Source organism: Budorcas taxicolor, chromosome 2, assembly GCF_023091745.1.
Source record: "Budorcas taxicolor isolate Tak-1 chromosome 2, Takin1.1, whole genome shotgun sequence".
Taxonomy (NCBI): Eukaryota; Metazoa; Chordata; class Mammalia; order Artiodactyla; family Bovidae; genus Budorcas; species Budorcas taxicolor.
The window spans coordinates 64,786,317-64,811,231 of NC_068911.1; positions in this window are offsets into that span (position 1 = coordinate 64,786,317).

The following is a 24,915-nucleotide window of genomic DNA, read 5'->3' on the forward strand; positions in this document are numbered from 1 at the left end:
CCCATTTCCAGCAGCTGCATTAGGTTACAGGGTTGAGCTGAGCTGAGTTCAGAGCTGATGACCACGCAATTCAATGAGTCCCCAGCAGGGGGCACCCTTTTGCAGTAAACTCAGTGTTTTTTTTAATAGCTTTGGCTCCCCAGCATCAGACCTTACAGATAATTGGCATTTTGATTTCTCTAACCCTCTGCTTCTGCCTCCAGAGCAGACACTCCCCTCTAGGAAGCGTCCTCCCACAGCTTATGAAAGTGGACATTTTGATAGGAGATGGCTCTTGTGCTGAGGACTGAAAGCAAAATCTGAAGACAAAAGACAGTCAATGAAATTAAATAGATTATGAGGAAAGTTAAATATATACTTACAAAAGTTTAAAGAAGGTCTCACCTGATTTTCCTGACTGACCCAAAGAGCACAAGGAATTCCTAGACTGTCTCATGAAGGTCTGAATTAGTAATACACAGGAGTATCAGTGTAAAACTGGCCTCCTGGTATTTCATTTCTCAAGGGTCAACTGTGTTACTTGACAGACAGCCTATGCCTGTCTGCTCACCCATGTTCTCCCAGCAGTGATAGTCACAATAAATAATCCACTCATTAGCTAACACAATCAACCCTGTTTTAGACAATCCCAAGATGTCTTGGACGCAAATAATTCAGAAGTAGATCTCAGTGTCCTTCTCTCAAAACCAGGCTCCAGTATTGCCAGCCATTACAGTGTTAACATTTTGAATAACCTATTTCTTTGTCGTTTGAATAAAATTAGTCCATTTAGTTCATTACACTCACACTTCACAGTTCTGTAGACACATTTGGGCAATATTCTCATTTTAAACTTGCTATGGATTTTGTAATTTGATAAGTGCTTTTTCATTTCTCCTTTAAAGATTTTCTTGCTGGAGTTATTGTCTAGCAAGATTTCACTGTTCACACTGGCACTCTCCTCAGTCACATTTAAAAAGCCAATTCATTCTAGAAGTTGTAAGTCATAAGCAGTAGCTGAGGTAGATGCCTAAGACAGAGGGGTAAACCAAGGCACTGTGAAGTTAATAACTTGCAAGAACACACCTACTGGCAAGTAGCCCAATCTGGATTCGGGCCAAGAGGTATGCAGCTGAAGTTCAACTACTTGACCCCCATGCTGTATAACCTGTTAATAAGGAAGCGTCCTTGGTTGTATACAAACGCAGCTAGTGAATGGCTTTTTTAACTAAATATGATGATTTATATAAGATATCCAGTCCTAGCCCTGGTTTATAACAGATGATCAATAAAAATTGGGGGTGGAGGTGGAGGAGATATGTATGCATGTATATTGATCCTCAGTATTCATATAGTGAAGTAGTTGAAAGTGCTAGATTAAACAGAACTAGAATAGCTCCGGCTCTTTCCATCACTGTCTGGGTAGACTTACACAACCAACTTAATCACACCAAATTCAGTTTCCCCACCTGTGGATAACACGCAAGTCTACCTCCTAGAGTTGCAGCCAGGATAAATGAAAGAAAGCATGTGAGAACTTAGGAAAGTGCTTGGCACAGGAGAAAAGGTTGCAATTTTTCCTTTCAGTTTCATTTAGATTCAGTTTTATTTAAGGATTTAATCAGTCTATAGTTTTATATAAGGGCAAATATTTACCCAAATGTAAATAAGGCCAATCAAGGAGCAAGTTCAAGTCTTTCTGGAGAGAAACAGAAGCACTTTGTCATCAGTATTGACCGTGGGTTTTGAAAGGAGATAAGATGAAGAGCACTATTAGAAATCAGCTATGGACTGAAATTTGGCATGGTTTACAGAGCTTCAAGTTCAATACTCCTCTGTAGCCAGTACTCTTTAATGTGTGCAAGAGAAAGCTGGAGACTGCCCTTGACAGGTCCAGAGGATAAAGAAAGCAGAGAAAAGCCCAGACGAGCCACGCTGAGCAGCACAGAGAGGAGAGGAGGTCTCCTCCCTCCTGCCCTCTCCCGGGCCCAGCTCATCCTCTCATGGCTCCTCATTTCATTCCCACTTCCCCTGAGCCAACTCTTCCCCACCACCCTCCTGGAGCAGCTGTTGGCTGGTGAAAGAGCATTCGAGCTGCCTTTGCTGCCTAGGGGCTGTGACAGGAGCTGGATGGCCTCAGTGAGGGACCAGGGGTGGGGGACCAGGGGTGAGTGACCAGGGGTGATGAAGGTCCGAGGTGTAGAAAGAGATTTCCCTCAAACCACCATAGATGCATAAGGGCCATGGGCACCTTTGCTGAATAGTCATCTTTGCTATAAAAAAAAGAAAACAATATTCAGTCCTAAATGCTGTATTTGAGACCACTGTGTGACTCATGATTGGTGATTCAATATCAGTCTGGGGCAGTATTTTTCCAGTGGTCACATGTTTTGCTGGGAAGTAGCTCTTGCATGATATCTTCCTGAGAAACTCATAAGCAACTTTTAAGATGACATTTTAATGTTGCTATTTCTTCTCTATCCCTCGACCTTTTCCTTCTCACCCAAAACTGATGACAATCACATAAGTCCAAAATACATGAAGAAAAAGAAAGAGTGCAAGAGATCCAGGGTGCTGGTAGGAGTTAGATATAGTGAAAAACAACAGAATCCCCTAATAACCCATACCCAACTCTAGAGACTCTGCTCTGTGATAGGTATCCCCACATTTGTGCATCCCAGGGGCCCCCGAAGGACAGTTGGGGAACTTTTACTGAAAACAGTAGGAAATAAATTCCAAAGAGATTTCACGATATAATTTATTTGTTCATTCACATTATTTTGAGCTCTCATTATGTGCCCAACACCAGGAACTACAGAGAGGAAAGAGGCATACTTCTTGCCTTCAAGGAACTCGTGGTCTGGTCAAGGGGGAAAGCCATGAAATCCAGCTTCCACAGGGTGATGAGCCCAATAATGGAAACACAGTAAGAGGCTCTGGGTACCAGAGGGGAGCTCAGAGAAGGGAACATAACTTAGCTGAGTTTTCCAAAAGGAAGGCTTTGCAAGGCATCTGACCCTTAAATCTAGTGAGCTAGAGTAGGAAGTGGGGGCACGGGGGTGATGCTAGGCATCAGGAACCCAACCAAAGCATGAATTATATGCGGCAGTTGGAAACTGCAAGAAGCAGAGCTTACTTGTGGAAAAACCATGAGAGATGACTCTAGGCAGATAGGCAAGAGCAGGGGTGAGGAGAGTCCTGTGGGCCAGGCTAAAGAATGAGTTGTATCCTCCAGGGAGAAGGAAACTGCTAAGGTATAAATCTGAGACTAAGCTAAGTCAGATTTGAATCTTAGAAAAATCATTCTGGTAGGAGTAGAAGAGCTCACTGTCAATGGTTGGTCCATGGAAGCACCATGACCTGGACTCATTTCACATGTTCTTTCCAAAAGTGAGTGTTCACTTCACATTAAGCAGAAGTTCTGACAGTCCAAGCTGGGAGGAGCCCACCGTTCTAACCCTGACCCTCCCGTCTACGATGCATTCACTAAGCAGGGCAACAAATTATCTGCAGCTCCACCCACTAAGAACTGGAGTCCTTTTCCCACGACTTCTGATTCACTTTGACCCACAGAATGTGGCAGAAGTGACGTAGTGAGATGTCAAGCCCAGGCCTCAAGAGATCTTTCAGCTTTCACTTGCACCCTCTGGGATGACCACTCTTGCCATATACGGAAGTCCAGACTAGCCTCCTTGACATTCAGAGACCCAAGTGGAGAGAGAGGCCCAGGTATCAAGCCATTCCCACAACTCCCTCACTTATGAATGCCACCATCCCCAGCCAGTCAGCCTTCAACTAACCAACTGTAGCCACGCAGATGGCCCCAGGTAAGACATGCAGAGGAACCATCCAGCTGAGCCCAGTGCAAATTACAAAACCAAATTCACAGCTGTTGTTTTACACTGCCATGTTAGTTACACAGCAACAGAGAACTGGGCCTCCTCTGTACCATCATTCCTGAACACCGTCACTGCCACAACTGTCTGTCCAGAGCTTGACTGAATTAATACTGTCTGGAGGGTGAATGTACTCCATATCCTTTGTAGAGAAAGGGTTTCTGCTGGGATTGTCTGAGTATCCTCCCCTCCAGAGTGCCAATTAGTGCGCTTGACTTTCGCTAACTTATATCTAACTATAAATGCACTGCCCTGATTGATGGAACATCAATATTCATTAATAATTCATGGTCAGACTTTTTCACATGTAATCACAACTTTAAATCTAGAGCAGTGCTCCTATAGATAGCTGGTTATGAAAAGCAACATTTCCTTCAAATTCTGACTTTAAAAAAAAAACAAAAAACATTTATCTTAGTCCCTTAGAACAGAATTTTGGGAAAGGGTGTGAAAAAGTCAAAATTGGCCAGAGATGACATTTTTCTCCTCAGGGCAGGATACCCCTTCTGCAGAATGTAGCTTTCACATGAACAGCCCCTACCATGGGGACAGGCAAGGAGAAGATGGAATGACTGGGATTCACGGCACTCGGATTCCATATGGTAGGGTGGGGGAGCGGCCCAGGAGTGGGCACTTGAAACCATATTGATGTTATGAAATTCACGGCATCTAGATTCCTTCATGTACATCAAAAGGGAAAGAGCCTTGTTGCCACACACTTGAACTTATGTTGAACCTGCAGGACTACGAGGCCTCATCTTTGTTCCATAAATCTAAAGTTACATTTCTATCTCTCAGCTGTCACCACATCATACCAAAACAGCTAGACAGATTTTTACCAAATTTAGAGGATATATTTGGGATGTCCGGACTTGGGGGAAAAAGTAGGCCCTGGGATTTGCAAGCATGAAAGTTACTTCGGGAGGCCCCCAGTGACTTGGGGAGGCTCATTTTAGCTGCAGAGAAAACCAAGACATGAAAGACGCTGATAACCACAGATCGGAGGCAGGATGAGCAATCAAAATGCTTGAGCCAGAAAAAAATGGAACCGTTTCAAATGCGAGCCGAAACACAGACTCATCGAGGGTTTCCACTGCAGGCATCCACTTCTCAAGAAGCTCCGTTCATAATGTTCTCCAGGGTGAGGAGCTGCAGGGATCTATCCCTTTAGCAAAAGGCCTCAATCAAGATCATTCCTAGCAACACAGGGGAGGCCAACAAGTGTCTTCGGCACAGCTGGGCAGTGCCCTGGGGAGACAGAGGCAAAGCTGAGTTCAGACCTGTGAGATGATGTCTTGGGTTCTTTGAGGTAAGACTTTCCACCACAGTAGGGTAGTTCAGGCTTTCCCTGTGACCAAGCACAAGTCGTTCCATGCAAACAGTTCTGTCAGAAACCTGCCAGGAACCCTCCAAAATTCACTTGCAGGTTTCCATTGCAATATTGTCTGTATATTTGCACATACGCTCACAGAGGCGTTTAATAAACAGTAGTTGCATGAGAGAAGGAAGGAAGGGAAGAATGTTGTCTGAGGAGATGTGAGAGGTGGAAAAGTGAAATGAAGCATCGAACAGACCCTTCGCAGGAAGTCAACCTTGTTAGCCCAGCTTTCGATTGAATGAATGGCATGTTTAGTTTCATTACCCAATAGACTGGTGAAATTTTTCAGACTATGTTTAAAAGATCTAAAACAAAACCGTGGCTTTAAAAGACCAAGATTATGCTGCTTCCATAATACTTATCCTAAGAACTGTTTACCTCATGTTTAATATTGGCACTACCACTGTTCCTACAATGAATTGACGAAACAGTTCAATACACCTCATTTAGAACCATTATGGGGCATTTCATCAAAGATCTGGTTATGAATGTCTCCAAAGAAAGGATCAATGTGGTTTTTATTATGGTTGGGATGGATTTCTTTAGGGAAAAAAAAAAAACAACACATAAATCCTTATAAAAGGAAGGTGATGGGAATAAAGCATGACCTGGGCAAAGGACATGTTCTGTTTGATTCCACTGAAAGTAAACATAATTTTTATTTTTACCATAATCTAGTCCCCCATATATTATCCATGTAATTGTTTTTGTTTCAAAACCTACTTGATGGCAGTTTTACAAGCAGCATGGGTAGACTGTTCTCGGGAGTTTGTGCCTGGGGACTGCCTTAAGGAGAAAATTGCTTTATAATTAGCACGTTTGGTGTATTAGCTGCAAAGCACCCCCTGGAGGGCAAACAAGCCTGCAGTTCACCAAACCCCTCACTCTCAGAAGAGCCAGGCTCTGGTGGTGCCCACATCCCTACAACTGGGTTGAGGTTCTCTAACACTGTGGTCTTAAAGAGCCTGTGAAACATCATACATCATTTATTTGTGTATCTTCTCTATGCAAAACATATTCATTCAGCCTTAGTGTGATTCTACTTAGTCCCAGATAATTCTGTAATTTGATAAGAAAAACACTTCTAACTGGCGTTACTATTTTTCCTTAGTTTGTACCTATCAAGTCAATAATTTGAAGCATGCGGAGTAAAACTTTCAAAAATGTTCTGTTTTACCTCATTTCCCCGATTTCACTCAGCTTGGTTAATAAGCTCTTATACTTTCTGTCCTTTATAAAATCTCAGAAACATATTAACACAACAGCTTGAGAAAAGCAAATACTGTTTTCCTGTGGTATCAGTCAAGATTCTTTGGGTGCAAGGCAAAGAACCAGACTCTGGCTGGTGTAAGTCAAGAATAGATGATGGGGAATGAGACTAGGGCAGCTCAGGGTGAGGAAGGGCTGAAGAGTGTCTCAGGCAGTGATGGAGGGCTCCCCACTAGAGCCTCAGCCTGGCTCCACCAACCTACAGTCTCTCAGGAGAGGGAATCTGATTGGCCCAGCAGGATCTAGAATCTCTACCCTTGAACCAATCAGATACGGTCAGGAACTGGGGAGGAAACCACAATGAGCTGAGCGGCCCCCTTTCCTTATGTCTACTACACTGCAGACTTATACCTTGTAATTATCTCTAAAGTGACTTTGGTTGTATTATATCCGCCAGTGGTAAGTGCTTATTTTTCAGAATATACTCAACAATAATGACACCTGGTATCTGTGCTGAGTTTTATAGTTTTTAAACACTTGGCATACATTACTATTATTAATAGCACATTATTCAGTTCAGTTCAGTTCAGTCGCTCAGTTGTGTTCGACTCTTTGCGACCCCATGAATTGCAGCACGCCAGGCCTCCCTGTCCATCACCAACTCCCGGAGTTCACTCAAACTCATTATTATTAATGGTAAAAAGCTGTCATTTTAATATACAAATGTTCTGATGGTAAATTTCCACTTAAGGTGTGCTAACAATGTGCGAGGCTGGTGCTAAGCACTTGGCGCAGATTACCTCTAATCTTCACTGAGAACTAGCAGGTATTCTTATCAAGTTTGTCAGATCATTTCTGGAATAAGACAGGATATAAACAAAAGAAAATAATAAATACAAAACCAAGGTGATTTCTCACATATGGACATATCTGACCCTCCCAAAACCATGATGAACTCATAATTATTCACACTGCACAGACACCAAGGCCCACAGAGTGTCTGCCCTGTACCTCTAAACCTATAAATGGTAGAATTTGCTTCTCCTAACTGCCTGCCCCCGTGCTCTTTACAATATTGGGCCAATAGAACTTGAATGAATTTATTGATAGCACTGTTTCTAGAACTTTGTCTGTCCTAGACAAACTCAGATAAAGTACATAGGATCAGGAGTAATTAGAGAGAAATCCTTGCTGAGCTGAGTTTGTTTTGTTTGTTTATTTTCTTTGACAGAGATGGAGGGTGAAATGCATGAATGAATGTGTAGTCTAAGCTGCTGTAATCAAGAGACTCAAAAGTTAAGTGATTTAGTTTCTCTTGCACCTGGAGTGAGCAGGCCAGGAAAGGCAGGGCAGTGCTACTATCCTTCACTTGTGGCATCTATTCATCACCATTCCCAGCCAGCGAGAAAGAGGAAATGGGAAGTTCAGGGCAAGCAGCTTTTGCTTTAAGACCCAGAATTCCTACATTCTCGCTTCAGTTTACCTTCTGGTTGGCCCAACTTTAGACACATGGTCACACTTACTGAAGGGAAGATGGAAAATAGATTCTCTAACTGATGAGGCAAATGCCCACCTAAAACTTAGGGGAGTGCTGTTATTGGAAGGGGGGAGGGGAAAGCAGAAACCAGGGAGAAATTAGCCGTTTCAGATACAAGAAGTATTTTTACATCTTCTTTCTTTAAGCGATCAGAATTTGAAAAACATTACCCAAAATCAAGGGCAGATCTAGGTTTTCTGGAGCCTGAAGCTTATACAAACTGAAAGGAAGTGATGTACAGAGATCTTTCTCAAGAAAAATAATACAAAAATATCTAACTTTTGGAAATATTACAAAAACATGTGATCGTAGGAACACACTGCTTGCCGCTCCCAGGGCCCTGCCCAGTCCTGGATCTGTTCAACTAAGAGGCCTAGAAGCCTAAGCCTCATTCAGTTCAGTTCAGTTCAGTCGCTCAGTCGTGTCCGACTCTTTGCGACCCCATGAATCACAGCACGCCAGCCCTCCCTGTCCGTTAGCGGCAGGGTAAACCAGTCGTGCCTGTAACAGCTGCATTCTCCAGTTCCTTGTCCCTGTAAACTCTGAACACATAAAACTATGACTTTGTATCTGAAATAAATGACTGAGTCAATGATGGAGACAGTCAGTGCGGTTTTTATAGTAGCCAGTTCAGTCGGCCTGAAGCCTGGCAGCCCAGCTAGTGGGTGAGAGGCCTTTAGTGAGCTCTGCTGACCAGTTAGCCTCTGGCAGCCATAAACAGACGTGGTGGAACAGTGACTCATAAAGCAAATGGTCATGTTTGTTTGTTTGTTTGTTGTGGTGAGGCTGAAATGGAAGAGCTGGGTCCCATCTCTGAGCATCCTGACCAGCACTGTGGCCTCGACAGCATGGAGCAGTATCCTCTGCCTGCCTTGGGCCCCAGACCCCAGCAGAGCGGGGTCCTGCTCAGGCTTCTTAATCTGAAAGGAAGATTCTGGGGGAATCTTATTAAAATGTGCTCTAACCTGCTTCATTTTATGGGCTTGAGCTTGAAGATAAATGAGCTATTGTTAAGATGGTCACTTGACCATTTGCCCAGAGGAAAACCACAAGTATGACAAGTACAGTTTTCCTAAAAGTGTACCATGAGTGGGGAAGAGAAAGCTGGTTGGAGGTGTCCACTCCTCCTGGAAGGCCTGCTTCTCCACTGGATATTTCCAAATGAGCACAGTTCTCCTCAGCACAGCTTAAACATTCATTCATTCATTCATCCATTCATTGAAGGAACATTTACTTTCCACTTGCTCTATGCAGGTGGGCCTGAGGATGCAGGAATGGATAAGGGAAGGGTACTGACATCAACAGTGTAGACACACACACACACAGAGTGCAGGGTGAGAAGGGCTGTGCCAGCATTAGAGCCCATGGGAACACAAGTATAATCCTGAACTACAAGGGAATAGAAGGAACTCCACAGTGGAGGATGACAGGACATTAGCTATTAGTCAGCACGGAGATTATTTCTCTCCTGGGCGCTCCAGGCTGGGGTGATCTCTCCCTTTTCAGAGTACCAGGTACATATGGCCCCAGGGACATCCCCCTGCACAGCACACAGCATCAGCCTTTTCTCTCCCACTGGAATATCAACTGGTGGATGATAGAATGGAATACAAAAGGCAAGACTGAAAAGGACACTGGTATTTATTAAGCATTCGTTTTAAGTTAGGCAGTTTATATAATTGTTTCCTTTAAATTATATGTTTAGAAACTCGATGAGGAAGATAATATTCCCATTTTGTAGATAAGAAAACTGAGGCTAAAAAATGAAGAAAGTTTGTCTAGGTTCATACACCAAGATTTGAGCCTCTGACTGCAAAACCAAGAGACTCTGTAGATACTAAACTTACTCATTTTTCTTTTACTTCACAATATATAGAACACTTGATTAGTATTTATGAATAAGGGAATCTTTCTGCTGAAACATCAGCCTCACGAGGCCTTTCTCCTTGGACCTTGTTTAGATTAATGATAAAGAAACCTACCACAACCTGGTTTTTCCCATACAGACATCTGTTGGTTTGGGATAAACATGTAGAACACGAACTACTGTAGCAACGGGCATTAAATAATGATTCCTTGGTAGCAACTTTGTCCTTAGCCATATTTTAAAAAGAAGTTTGACAATTAAACACTCCAGAATGTCATGTCAACACATTGTCAATCCCAAGACTTCTGGAAAACCTGTGCTCTGAACTTTCAGTTCTTAGAAGGAAAGAAACTAAAAAAGAAAAAAAAACAAGGCCATGATTATTGGAAGTGTTGTTTTTCCCCACATAAACTGATTTGTCCGTTGACTGGCAGCTGGGTGATTTAGTTTGGCTACTGGTGGTCATACCAAAAGCAAATTTGCTTTTTACCAAATCCTATTATATACCTTATTGCTGGAGCATGGGAAAATATTACTGCATATTTCCTATTTGGTGTTCTTAGAGGACATCTATCTTCCTTTCTAAGCAAAAGTAACTAGATATGATTTTTAGTTAGTATTAATATTCTTGTCACTAAGTTCCATTATGGAAATCATATACAGTGGATTATTGAGAATAAAATAAACCTGGACTGTAACCCACGTGATGTATAGTGTTCCCAGCACGGATGTTAGACCAGCACAACCACTCTCTGCTGGTTTAGGATTTTGTGTCTGTGCACAAACAGCCAGCAGTCTGTCTTCTGATGCTCTTTCTAAACTCTTATCTCAGCCAACTTGGCATTAAATATTTGAAATTACTTATTATAAGAGTCAAATTTTAGTGGCATCTCACTCATTTAGAAAATAAAAACCCTTTGTACTAAGAGGAATATTCAAGACCCTACAAATGATACAATAGAAAGCAAAAGTAAACTGATAGAAATTGTTCTCAGAAAATAATAATAATATATATATATTATTATACCTAGGAGATATGGGCCCCTACTAGCAGACCAGAAATAGCAGGGTGATTCAAAGCAGCCAGCTGGAAAGAGAGAACAGATACCCCAGTAATAATGTAGCATGGAAAACCAAGTAATTTTTTCCTATTAATTCATTTCAATATAAATAGAACATTTTAAATCTAACTAATATACTTCAGTCCTTGCTCAGATTTCATGAAGAGCAGAATCAGCCCTTTTTCCAGGCATGGACATTATTATTTGCCTTCTTTAATGAACCCAGAATCACAAAGTTCATGTAGCTGTGCAAACCAACATTATAGCTGTGATCCTGGGGCCAAGAGAAGCAAAGTGACGTGCCCATGTTCACACCCTTTGGAGAAGCCAGTTCCTCTAGACCGAGTGTCCCAGCTTCAGCACTCTAGACCAAGAATTCTTTGTTGTGGGGGCTTTGTTCTGTCTTGCTATCTATTGGACAGCCTATTATGTATGAATGAACTAACTCCAAACTCCGAACTGTCTCTGTTCTACGTTATTGTATCAGTGAGTTTGCATTGTAGGATATTATCAGCATCTCTGATCTCTAGCCTTGATGCCGGTAGCAATGGTCTCCCCAGCTGTGACAACCAAAAATGTCCTCAGATTTTGCTAAATCTCTTCAGCCAACATCACTCCAGTGAAGATCCACTGCTCTAAACCTACCTTGATATGCCTAATTGATTCCTCAGCCCAAAACCAGTCCCAGATAGGCCCAAGCTCGCTTTAGGAGGGTCTGTTTCTCACAAGTCCATGTTTTTCTTGGGAGGAATTGTGGTGTGATAGAAAGAACACATAGGATTGAGTACTTGGCAAAATTTAGGTTTAAATCCTGGTTTTGCCACTCACTTGGACAACGTTTTTAATTTCTTTGCCCCTACCCTACCATTTCTTCAGTCATAAATGAGAATGACAATGCCTATATCCACAGCTAAGTATTAAACAAGCAGCCTGTGAAAACCATGACTAATTGCCTGGCACCCAAGAAAGTACAGCAATGTTAACTCCCTCCTACTTTGATCCCTCCCACTAATCATGGTACAAAAACCAGTAGAAAAAAGGAAGCATTTACCAGTATAGGTGCTACAGCACAGACCTTAAATACTCAGGGCTACAAAATTCAGTACCTTGAGAAAGTCTGTAACCAAGCTTTGGCAGGAAATCTCAGGCCTCAGCAGAGAATGGAGTTTACCTGAATTCTAGCTGTTGGTGAAACTAAATCAAGAGAAGGGCACCCAAATAGCTGGGATCTAACTGGGGGCCCCAGGGCAGAAACATATATGCAGGTAAGATTCAGTCTTGAGTGAGAAGCCTAGTAAATGAGCTCTGAGTGAGCTCATCAAGGATGGGAAGGAGATCAGGGGTCAAGGGATTTTCCCATATTATAGAGATCTTAGTTTTCCAGCGGAATCTTTCCAAAAGGTAAAATTTTTTTCTTTTGGAAGCTGTGGCAGTGTTAAAAGTTCAAAATATGCTGAAAACATAAGTTCCAATTATCTCCCATGGAAAAATATCTGGTAAAACTTTACCACACATGGCAAGACAATATGCTTCTCAAAACAACTTTTCTGAACTAGAATTAACATTTAGTTAAAATTTACTATTCTAAAATTTTCATTTTGCCCAGTTTAAACTACCTCATTAACTACTGAACAATGCTCATCTCTTTCTGAGCTTACTGTTTATGAATGAGCTGATTCTAAGCTCCAAACCATCTCGATTATACTGAACTAACTGCAAACTCTGAACTATATTTTATTTCTCTTTATAGTGTCAATCAAAAACAGGTGGAAATGGAAAATAGGAATAAATCAAGGTAAACTTTTTTATTTTCAATCTCTTCTTTTTAAATTTTAACATTCTATTTTTTTAATATAAATTTATTTATTTTAATTGGAGGTTAATTACTTTACAATATTGTATTGGTTTTGCCATACCAAATTCAGACTTAAATAGAAGAAAGTAGTGAAAACCGCTAGACCATTCAGGTATGACCTAAATCAAATCCCTTATGATTATACAGTGGAAGTGAGAAATAGATTTAAGGGCCTAGATCTGATAGATAGAGTGCCTGATGAACTATGGAATGAGGTTCATGACATCGTACAGGAGACAGGGATCAAGACCATCCCCATGGAAAAGAAATGCAAACAAGCAAAACGGCTGTCTGGGGAGGCCTTACAAATAGCTGTGAAAAGAAGAGAGGGGGGAAAACAAAGGAGAAAAGGAAAGCTATAAGCATCTGAATGCAGAGCTCCAAAGAATAGCAAGGAGAGATAAGAAAGCCTTCTTCAGCAATCAGTGCAAAGAAATAGAGGAAAACAACAGAGTGGGAAAGACTAGAGATCTCTTTGAGAAAATTAGAGATACCAAGGGAACATTTCATGCAAAGATGGGCTCGATAAAGGACAGAAATTGTATGGACCTAACAGAAGCAGAAGATATTAAGAAGAGGTGGCAAGAATACACAGAAGAACTGTACAAAAAAGATCTTCACGACGAAGATAATCACGATGGTGTGATCACTCATCTAGAGCCAGACATCTTGGAATGTGAAGTCAAGTGGGCCTTAGAAAGCATCACTACGAACAAAGCTAGTGGAGGTGATGGAATTCCAGTTGAGCTATTTCAAATCCTGAAAGATGATGCTGTGAAAGTGCTGCACTCAACATGCCAGCAAATTTGGAAAACTCAGCAGTGGCCACAGGACTGGAAAAGGTCAGTTTTCATTCCAATCCCAAAGAAAGGCAATGCCAAAGAATGCTCAAACTACCATACAATTGCACTCATCTGACATGCTAGTAAAGTAATGCTCAAAATTTTCCAAGCCAGGCTTCAGCAATACGTGAACTGTGAACTCCCTGATGTTCAAGCTAGTTTTAGAAAAGGCAGAGGAACCAGAGATTAAGTTGCCAACATCCGTTGGATCATGGAAAAAGCAAGAGAGTTCCAGAAACACATCTATTTATGCTTTATTGACTATGTATGCCAAAGCTTCTGACTGTGTGGATCACAAGAAACTGTGGAAAATTCTGAAAGAGATGGGAATCCCAGACCACCTGACCTGCCTCTTGAGAAATCTGTATGCAGGTCAGGAAGCAACAGTTAGAACTGGTCATGGAACAACATACTGGTTCCAAATAGGAAAAGGAGTACATCAAGGCTGTGTATTGTCACCCTGCTTATTTAACTTCTATGCAGAGTACATCATGAGAAAAGCTGGACTGGAAGAAACAAGCTGGAATCAAGATTGCCGGGAGAAATGTCAATAACCTCAAATATGCAGATGACACCACCCTTATGGCAGAAAGTGAAGAGGAACTCAAAAGCCTCTTGATGAAAGTGAAAGAGGAGAGTGAAAAAGTTGGCTTAAAGCTCAACATTCAGAAAACAAAGATCATGGCATCTGGTCCCATCACTTCATGGCAAATAGATGGGGAAACAGTGGAAACAGTGTCAGACTTTATTTTGGGGGGCTCCAAAATCACTGCAGATGGTGACTGCAGCCATGAAATTAAAAGACGCTTACTCCTTGGAAGAAAAGTTATGACCAACCTAGACAGTGTATTCAAAAGCAGAGACATTACTTTGCCAACAAAGGTGCGTCTAGTCAAGGCTATGGTTTTTCCAGTGGTCATGTATGGATGTGAGAGTTGGACTGTGAAGAAGGCTGAGCAGCAAAGAATTGATGCTTTTGAACTGTGGTGTTGGATAAGACTCTTGAGAGTCCCTTGGACTGCAAGGAGATCCAGCCAGTCCATTCTGAAGGAGATCAGCCCTGGGATTTCTTTGGAAGGAATGATGCTAAAGCTGAAACTCCAGTACTTTGGCCACCTTATGCGAAGAGTTGACTCATTGGAAAAGACTCTGATGCTGGGAGGGATTGGGGGCAGGAGGAGAAGGAGACGACAGAGGATGAGACGGCTGGATGACATCACCAACTCAATGGACATGAGTCTGAGTGAACTCCAGGAGTTGGTGATGGACAGGGAGGCCTGGCGTGCTGTGATTCATGGGGTCACAAAGAGTCGGACACAACTGAGCGACTGAACTGAACTGAACATGAATCCGCCACAGGTATACACATGTTCCCAATCCTGAACCCCCCTCCCACTTCCCTCCCCGTACCATCCCCCTGGGTCGTCTCAGTTAACATTCTATTTTAATAGAATTAGAATTCTTTCTGGTTGAAGATATCTATGACAGCTCTTTCTGTACTAGTACCACCATCAGTCTTCCCAGGTAGCTCAGTGGTAAAGAATCCGCCTGCCTATGGAGGAGATAAAAGAGATGCGGGTTCAGTCCCTGGGTTGGGAAGATCCTCTGGAGGAGGAAATGGCAGCCCACCGCAGTATTCTTGCCTGGACAATCCCATGGGCAGAGGAGCCTGGCAGGCTACTCTGTCATGTCGCAGAGTTAGACAGTACTGAGCCCACATGCACCACCACTATCAGCAACTCCACATCAGTAACAAAAGCCTGGAAACAACCTACATACCTGTTACGGATTGAGTTGCACTCCCCTGAAAAGACACATTGAAGTTCTAACTCCTGGTACCTTGAAATATCACCTTATTTAGAAATACGGTCTTTGCAGATGTAGTCAAGATGGGGCCTTAATGCAATATGACTGCTTTATTTATTAAAAAGAAATGTTTGGAAGCACACACAGCTGGGCATGAGGGAAGACTATGTGAAGAGACATAAGGAACATGCCACATGAAGAGGCAGGACCAAAATAAGCTCTACAAGCCCAGAAATGCCAGATTGCCAGCAAACCACCAGAAGCTAGGAAAAAACAAGGATGTACATCTGTTCTATCTGTACCAGGAATCCTAAGATCCAGGATTCATTCCGCTGGTCTTCAGGATTCCTCTGCTCTCCAGAATTGCCTTTAAAAAGCGTCCAGCAGCTGGCGGAAGTAACACCTTTAGTATCTGTCAGCTACCACTCATCCGGGACTGATCAACCAGATATGCGATGAAGCAGCAAAGCCCTGGAGAACAGAAGCTAGGGTGAGGCCTGGAAGAAATACAGAATCATCCAGTTGGGGAAGAGTAGGAAAAGGAACCTATGGCTGATTATTCCACTCTCGGGAAGTAATTACAAGAACAACAGTCACCATTGTAAGTGATCTCTCTGTACTTGGTACTTTACTACCATATCTCATCTAAGTTTCATAGCAATGTCTTGAGGTAAATATTATCTCCAGTTTTCAGAAGGTTAAAATAATGCTCAGAGAGGTAAAGTAAGTTGTTCAAGGCCATGCGAGCTGCAGAACTGTGAGCTGGAGCTACCTTTGTTCTGAGTGTGTGTGCGGTGGGAGGTGAGGGCGCAGGTTCACAGACACTACTGACAGAGGATAATTGGAAAGTATTTGTTAAAAGCATTTAGCTAGGAGGTTTAGTTATGAAACAAAGTAACCTAATATTCCATCTGAATATTCGGATGGGAAGATATATCCATCTGAATGCAGAGTTCCAAAAAATAGCAAGGAGAAATAAGGAAGCCTTCCTAAGTGATCAATGCAAAGAAATAGAAGAAAATAATAGAATGGAAAAGACTAGAGACCTCTTCAAGAAAATTAGAGATACCAAGGGAACATTTCATGCAAGATGGGCATCATAAAGGATAGAAACGGTATGGACCTAACAGAAGCAGAAGATATTAAGAAGAGGTGGCAAGAATACAGAGAAGAACTAGACAAAAAAGATCTTCATGACCCAGATAACCACGATGGTGTGTTCACTCACCTAGAGCCAGACATCCTGGAATGAGAAGTCAAGCAGGCCTTAGGAAGCATCACTATGAACAAAGCTAGTGAGGGTGGAATTCCAGTTGAGCTATTTCAAAGCCTAAATGATGATGCTGTTAAAATGCTGCACTCAATATGCCAGCAGATATGGAAAATCAGCAGTGGCCACAGGACTGGAAAAGGTCAGTTTTCATTCCAATCCCAGAGAAAGGCAATGCCAAAGAATTTTCAAACTACCACACAGTTGCAGTTATCTTACACGCCAGCAAAGTAATGCTCGAAATTCTTCAAGTTAGGTTTCAACATGTGAACCGTGAACTTCCAGATGTTCAAGCTGGATTTAGAAAAGGCAGAGGAATGAGAGATCAAATTGCTAACATCCGCTGGATCATAGGAAAAACAGGAGAGTTCCAGAAAAACATCTACTTCTGTTTTATTCACTAAGCCAAAGCCTTTGACTATGTGGATCACAATAAACTATGGAAAATTCTTCGAGAGACGGGAATACCAGGCCACCTTACTTGCCTCCTGAGAAATTCGTATGCAGGTCAAGAAGCAACAGTTAGAACTGGACATAGAACAACAGACTGGTTCCAAATTGGGAAAGGAGTATGTCAAGACTGTATATTGTCACCCTGCTTATTTAACTTCTATGCAGAGTACATCATGAGAAACACTGGGCTGGATGAAGCACAAGCTGGAATCAAGATTTCCAGGAGAAATATCAATAACCTCAGATGACACCACCCTTAGGGCAGAAAGCAAAGAGGAACTAAAGAGCCTCTTGATGAAGGTGAAAGAGCCTCTTGATGAAGGTGAAAGAGCGAGTGAAAAAGTTGGCCTAAAGCTCAACATTCAGAAAACTAAGATCATGGCATTCGGTCCCATCATTTCATGGCAAATACATGGGGAAACAATGGAAACAGTGAGAGACTTTATTTTCTTGGGTTCCAAAATCACTGTAGATAGTGACTGTAGCCATGAAATTAAAAGACACTTGCTCCTTGTAAGAAAAGCTATGACCAACCTAGACAGCATATTAAAAGCAGAGACATTACTTTGCCAACAAAGGTTCACATAGCCAAAGCTATAGTTTTTCCAGTAGTCATGTATGGATGTGAGAGTTGGACCACAAAGAAAAGTAAGTGCTGAAGAATTGATGCATGCTTTTGAATTGTGGTGTTGGAGAAGACTCTTGAGAGATTCTTGGACAGCAAGGAAACCAGTCAATCTTAAAGGAAATCAGTCCTGAATACTCATTGGAAGGACTGATGATGAAGCTGAAGCTCCAATACTTTGGCCACCTGATGCAAAGAGCGGACTCATTAGAAAAGACTCTGATGCTGGGAAAGATTGAGGGCAGGAGGAGAAGGGGACAACAAAGGATGAGATGGTTGGATGGCATCACTGACTCAATAGACAAGAGTTGAGCAAGCTCCAGGAGTTAGTGATGGACAGGGAAGCCTGGCATGCTGTAGTCCATGTGGTCAAAATAGTCAGACATGACTGAGCGACTGAACTGAACTGAATCTAATATTCAACACTGGGGGATTAAATTTGAAACAGTACGCTATTTCCATAAATAAAATTGTTCTACCACCATAAGATGATGCACAAGGAAATGGAATGAACCTAAGAGCTCCCAGTATGCTGCTATTTATTTGTTTACTTTAAGCATGTTTTCTGGTTACTATTGCTCCATTTGGTTTTTCTCAAAAACTGCAGGTGAGGAATTTGAGACAGGCTCAGTAGGGTAGGTCTCATCCTATTGAGTAACTGCAATAGGATGAAAGCTTTATCATCTAAGATTGATTATCCAAGATGGCTGCCAGCTGGGCAATGAGCCTGGACTGTTGGCTGGAATGTCTACCCATGGCCTCTTCATGTGGCTTGAGCTCCCTTGCAGCATGGGAGCTTCAGGCAACTGAAGTTCTTGCATGATGGTTCAGGGCTCCAGCACAAGTGTTAGGAAGAATAAGGCAGCAGAAGCAGAATCTCCTTTTTTGACCTGGCCTTGGAAGCCATCTAGAGTCACTTCAGTCACATTTTGTTGATTATAAATGAGTCACAAGCCTGCTCAGGTGGGTTAACAATGAAAGGAGTATCAAAAAGTTTACAACCTTTTTTAAAACTGCATTTTATTAAAGTGTTTCTTATACAGTTGCATTTTTATTTTGACATGTAGCTAGGGAAAAAAAAGATAATAAGATAAAAAAATATTGAGAGTGATTTCCTCAGGAATTTAGGTGAGCTTTATGTCCATCTTTTTTACCTGAATTTTGATACAGAATCTCTATTAATGTGATCAGAGACAAATTGAAAGTACTTAATTTTTGAAGTTTGAAATGTACACCTTTATCTCTATATTCTTCACTAGTTAGGAACTTTTTCCCACATATCCATCTTTTGAAACCACCACAGAGCAATCTATCATACATAAAACCCTCAGGTAGACATAACATGTGAATTCATACTTGTTTTCTATCACTTTCATGTAATAAATCTATTCAGTGTCTTAAACAACCAGGTTACCTGCCATGCCTGGCAATCCATAATGAGGCTGGGAACACAATCTGTGCGGGACACCGTGGAGGAAATCATCATTGCCACGACTTTCTTATGCAACACCTTCAGAGAGGGTCAGTCACAAGAGCTTCAGCCACACTCTCCTGACAATGGGAAATTTGGGGCTAGCTTCAGCATTTTTTCTCACAGAAAGTAAAATGAGATCTCAGATCAATCAGTGACATCAGCTATTTAAAATGTTACTCTGGGAAGAAAAGAGAAAAAACAAGATCAGCTCAATTAGCCAAGTCCATCAGAAATTATAAATATGCCCTTTCAATCACATGGATAGAGCATGATTGGGATGAGCCATTCATTTAGCCTACCTTCAATGCCAGGACCAACGGCTGCAGACAGAACGAACAGATGTCTTTCGCTTAGTGACTGGAGGCATGTACTAGACCAAAATATTCACAAAAGTCTCAGAGGTTAGACCATATTAATGACCCTCTCTTTTTCTTTCCTCCTCCCCTGAAAACTCTATTAAAAAACTAAGGTCACCAGCTGTTGCGTGCCATCAAAAACGAAAGAATTTATGGCAAGAGTCCTATTTAATTACAGCTCATGAAACTGATCCTATGGTATTGCAGACCTTATATATAAATATTATTTATATCCCCAACTTTCAGGAAAGCAAGGTCTATTTCACAAACTTGCCAAAGGTCAGGGAACTGCCCCTGATGTTAAACATAAAAGGTGTTGTATAACATAGCTAAACAGATTACAGGCTGGTTTGCAGACGTGGTTTTCTTCTCCACACAACTATAGCTCTCCTTCTCTGACAATGGAGAAAGAGCTCCATTCATGACACATCTCCTTACAGCCAAGAGTACCTGTCTGAAGAGTGTGTATTTAATTCAGAGGCCCACAGGGAGCTATTGAGGGCTTACCAAGAAGGGAATGACGTGATCTAAAGTATACCTTTGGGGGATTAAAGCTGAAATTAGTAAAATAAAAAAAAAAAACAAAGCTACATAATTTTGAAAACTGGTTCTTCAAAAAGATGATTAGAATAGGTAGAATCTTCCTATGCTTGATTAAGGAAAAAGAGCAAAATAGTAAAATTAGAAGTGTGAAAAAGAAAAGATAAGTTCAAGTTCTTAAGGAGGCGAAAAGGGCTTTAATGAAATATTATATAAAACTTATAGTGACACACTGAAAGCCTAAAAATAGGTGATTTTCTGAAAAATATATTTCCTAGTCAACTCAAGTAGTAAATGTGAATAGACTATGTACACAGAGAGGTAATGACTGGCCCCATATTGGATGAATTCAAGAGATACTTTTGGATTAGAAACTATAGGGAATAAGAAAGAGGCGTATATGTGCTCAGTCATGTCCACCTCTTTGTGACCACATGGACCCACCAGGCTCCTCTGTCCACGGAATTCTCCAGGCAAGAATACTGGAGTCGGTTGCCATCTTCTTCTCCAGGGGAGCTTTCCAACCCAGGGATGAAACTCACATTGGCAGGTGGATTCTTTACCAGTGAGCCACCTGGGAAGCACAAAAAGAAGTGGATGAAGGTAATTCATACTAACCTGGCCTAACTGAATGGAAAGACTGACTTCAGACACAAAGAAGGCAGGAGGAGGAGCTGGATTTAGGGGAAAGATAATGAATCACCTTTGAAACATCATAAGGTATAGCCAAATGACGATGTATATCCAAGTGACATAATACAGTAGTGACCAAGTACGTATACTCACAGACTAATCAGTGTGCTGCACTGGTATGCAAGGAAAAAATAGGTTATATTTTTAATCTCACCATTTCTTAACTCTTAGGTGTTTGATTTTATTATGTATAAAATATATTAGTACTGTTGTACAAATATACAGAGTGTATGTATAGCATGGTGTAAAAAAAGTTTTTTGGAATATGGATAAGCAGTCAAAAACATTTAGAGGGATATCCGGACAGTAGAATATTACTCAGCAACAAAAAGACTAGAAAACAAACAGTCCCAATTAGAGCACATCAGAAGGCTGCTTTTCTTCAAGAAGATGTCATTTATGCATATTGTGTTTGACCTATTGAAAAGAGATTTGTGCAATTTCAGGAAAGCTTGGGTTGAATTCAGTGATAAGTATATAGATACAACAATAAATTTTAAGACAATTATAAACTTTAGGGTACACAAAATATTGTATGAGATAGAAAAGTTATTAAAATTACATGGCTCAGTACATGAATAGCATTGACGTAGTCATAATTATTTAAATACAATGCAAATATTGACGTAAATAAAATTAACATATAACTACACTGAGTGAGCAAGGACACAGGAAGGGTATGTATGTTATAGGAGGAAGGTAAAAGAGAGTTATCACTTCATTTCCCAAATGAGAAGTCAATGTGCTAGCTAGTGTCTGACATGGAAAAATACAAATAGGTACTTTCTACGTAAGTATGAAATAAGAAGGTAAATCCCAAGAAGAAGGAAACATTATGCTTGACCTCAAAGACAACAGAGACTCAAGGGAGAGAAAGATACACAAAACATTCTTGTCATGAATACAGGATCCAGGGGACAGAGAAACAAACCCCACCTAAGGAAAGCCTTCACAGAGAAACAGGGGTGAATAACTGGGGACCCCCATTATCCATCCTTCTCTTCCTTTATGTAACAGAACCTACTGTCTGTACCTATCTCCACTTTGGGTTGTAACTGAGCACAGAGCCACTAGAGATTCCATTTCCAGCTTCCCTTTCTGCTGATTATGACTGTTACTAAATTCTGAAGGGGGCAGATGTGATATCTGCAACTTCTAAATTATAGCCTCAAAATAGGCTTATTCTCTATCGCCTATTTTAGCCCTTCCTGAGGGCTGAAATGCAGATGTTAGTAGCCTGTTTAGACTCTATGGAAAAGGACGAAACCTAAAGGGATGGCAGCGCAATAGAGTAGAAAATACCCGGGCCCCACGTGACTGAAAGGAAGACTGCACCCTACCCCCAGCCTGTCCAGCAGCTCAGACTTTTATATGAAATAGAAATAAACCTTCCCCCCTTTTTAAGTCACTGTTAAATGGTCTCAGTTAAAAGATCCAAGCCAATATCCCAAGTAACATAAGGAACCCTGTCAGGCGCAACAGGGAGAGGCCAGGGCCAGGAATAATGAATGGGGCTTGGAGGGGGGAAGCCAAAGGAGGCAGAAAGGAAGCTGGACTCAAAAGAGTTTTCACTTTATAATAAATTGGAAACTATCAAAGTTTCCTTCACACCAATAGTGCACACTGTCACTAAAATGACCTTGTGATTATCTGAAAATAACCTATAATCCAACTCATGCATTTTTAAAACCACATACAAATAGGTTTCATGCAGACTGTAGACAACAAATTGCATATAATAATTGCTGTCTCAAAGAATATCCTGGCTGAAACTAGTAGTTTTTCTATCATATCCAAAGGTCTTCTTCCATTCAAATTATTCCTTGAGAGTATTGGAAAATAAATGTTTTATTTCATGTATAATGTAGGCATTTCTAGCGATAAAATTATCTTCCCAGTATTAAAAAACTCATGAAAATGTTAATAGTCTTCCTTTATTAAGCAATGTTTCTAAATAGTCTCTAATATTGAGTAGAAAGTTTAACTAAGACTAGTAAATTGATTGGAAAGCTATAAATATTTTAAAATGTGCTAGTGGAAAGATTAGCTGGATATCTGTTTGGAAAAAGAAATTAAATCCAGTTTACATATGATAAAAACAATATAAAAGTAAAGATAAAAAGATCACAATTCTCATTCCAATAGTAGTAAAAAGGAACTTTATAACAATTGAAAGACATTATTGACAAGGTAAATGAGATCAACTAAAGGAAAAATGAAAAATGCATCCAAAGTAAGAAGAAGAGAAAAGAAGAAATGTAAAATGTTATTTGCATTACATCTGAATAAAATACTTAATTTTTTAAAGTGAATGTCAATCCATAATGTTTTCTACTTTTTACTAGGCAAATTTACAAAAGGTAAGGAACTGATGAGAAAATACCAGAGGGAGTCAATGTTTAAAATAATATCATAATTCCTAATATTAAAAATGAAAATTGAAACTGTGACCTAGTTCCTGCTATCATATTAGCAAAATATTAACTACATGTACCCTCATGTCAATAGCATTTTACATTAATTAATCTTTTATAGGAGCTCTATAATAGGTCTGTCTTTTGACATACTAACTTTGAGTAACGTGCCCAAGAAAATATTTAAAAGAAAAAGTACTTGTACAAAGTTGTTCTAACAATTTCATTCATATGAGTTTTGTTAACGCTACCAAATTAGGAAATGGATAAATGAATTTTGGTATAATGTTACTGCTATCATAGTTTTTTATAATTGTTAAATAATAATGGTAAATTATATGCAAAAATGTTTGTGAGACCCAAACGCAAAATCATATGCAAAAATGTTTATCAGACCCAAAAATGTTAAGTAGAATATAAATTATTCTGTTTAGTGATTATGTAAAAATTTAGGTCACTACATTAAAAAGCACCAATAGAAAGCATATATGTAGTTATCTGGAGTCTAACATTAAATGATTATCCTTTTTCTGTAAAATATTGAAATGTACAATAAAATATAAAAGATTACTTGATAGAGTAAAAATAAAAATTAAAACCCCTTCTACCAGCTTGTAATTACCTTGAACCCCAGAGTAGTAATTATTATAAGTACTACTTACTGTTTAATATATGCCAGCAATTCTGCTAGGCTCCTTAAATACAGAATCTTGTTTAAGCATCATATCACCCCTGCAAACTGGAAGTTATCATCCCCATTTTATAGATGATACCTTGAGGCTCAGAGACATTAAATAATTCACCAAATATCACTCAAGTAGAACATGGTAGAACCTCAATTAGAATCTAGTTCTGCCTCCAACGTTTTAGTAAAACATTTTTTTTCATGAGGATCAAAATAACTCATCCTTATTAAGGAAGATATGGAAAGGTACAAATACTACTCGGGGATGGGGGTGGAAATCTGTGATTCCACTATCTGGAAACAATCACTCAACTATTTCCCCAAATTTCCTTCCCATGTTTTTCTAACAGATTTTCTTTCTCATAGTTGAATTCATCATCTATACACAACTTCATATCTTGCCTTTTTACTTAACATTACAGCATATCCGTAAGTTTTAATGGTAGCATAATATACTATTACATTGATATTGCATCATTCCATATTCCATCGTTAACTATTCTACTAATGTAGATTTAGATGCTGCCAGTTTTTCTCTATTACAAAAAGCACCACAATAAACCTCCTTATACATAAATCATGCTTAGCAAGAAAATCAATTAAGAGACAAACAGTTGTAATGAAGGTAATGGGGATTCTTAAGACTTTTGTTACATTTTGCCAAATTTCTTTCCAGGAGGGTTGTATCAATTTACATCAGGAGTGATTGAGAATGTTTGCCTTTCAACCTTTATCAAAGCTATTGTTACCTTAAATCTTTGCTAATAGATAGGTGGAAAATTAGTCATACTGTATCATTCCTGCTTGAATTTACAGATGGAAGTTGCTTTTTTGTATGTTTTTTAATGTAATATTCTTCTTCAGAAGTTATGCTAATTCACCTGAATTATCACATTTTTAGACATGTCATGAAGCCATCATAAGCCCTTGAGCTTTCTGTTGCCTCCTAAAATAAAGTGCACCTGCCATCTTTAT